Source organism: Octodon degus, unplaced genomic scaffold (assembly GCF_000260255.1).
Source record: "Octodon degus isolate 3935 unplaced genomic scaffold, OctDeg1.0 scaffold00246, whole genome shotgun sequence".
Taxonomy (NCBI): domain Eukaryota; kingdom Metazoa; phylum Chordata; class Mammalia; order Rodentia; family Octodontidae; genus Octodon; species Octodon degus.
In genome coordinates this window covers 298508-299547 of record NW_004524822.1, presented here as the reverse complement: position 1 = coordinate 299547, position 1040 = coordinate 298508, and positions in this window count along the sequence as shown.

The window sequence follows — 1040 nt, the reverse complement described above, 5'->3', positions numbered from 1 at the left end:
CTCCCTCTTTCCCTCTCTCCTCTCCCTCTCTTTCCCTGTCTCCTTCTTGGCTGCCATGATCCAAAGTAAAACTTTCTTCCTTTAAATTTTTTCCCTCAGACACTTTATCACAGCAATGGAAAACTGACTAGCACAAGTTAAATGTCTATAGGTCAGGTACCTGGGACAGTATGGCATAGATTTTTCTTCCAACTGCAGCAACTCTTTCGCTCATAATTGTGTCTACACTGAACAATCAGGTCACAATCTGGCTGCCCTGTTATGTGGCCTATTGAACAGGGTGAACTTGGCAGTAATTTTCTTCACTCACACAAGGCTCAGGGCTGCTCCCCAGTCAGCTCAGGAGCAGCAGTAGGGCAGGTGCAACCCTCATCAGGACATCTGCACCTGCCCCTGGGCACAGTTGCAGGCCTGGGATAGGATTCAGTGCAGGGATACCAGGTCTACAGAAAATCCTTTCCCCTTTAGGACCCCCCTTGTAATTGGTTGCCCTTTGAAAAGCAGAAGGGGTGGAAGTGTTTACTTGGTGCTAAAAGATAAAGGCCTAAATTTAGGCAGAAGCCTGACTACACTCTACGTGATTCTAAGCATCACAACCATTAGTGGATTAAAAGAGAAAACAGGGGCAGCAAGTCTGTTTTGAGCAAATTTTCTAGAGGGTGGAATGTGCTCCCTGTATTTCCCAACACCTACACAGGACTAAAATGCAAGCTCCTGACAGGCAGTGGAGACCCAGAGGTCTCTGAGATGACAGCCTTGCAAAGAGTCCCACGTGATCCAGCACACAGAGCGCAGCTGATAGACTGACTCAGAAACACATTCCGACAAGAATTTCCTGCCCAGCCCTCTTTCTCCTGGACCTACTTCTGCCTCGCGGTGTTCAGTGGGGCTTTTCTCCTAGAGGTAAAGATGAGATTCCTATGGACACATTTTAATTAGTGAACAAATCAATCAATCAAAAAAAAGGACAAAGGGAGCAGGGAAGGGAAGAATCAATCATGAGGGCATTGATCCCTAGAAGGACTCAGGCTGTTCTGGAT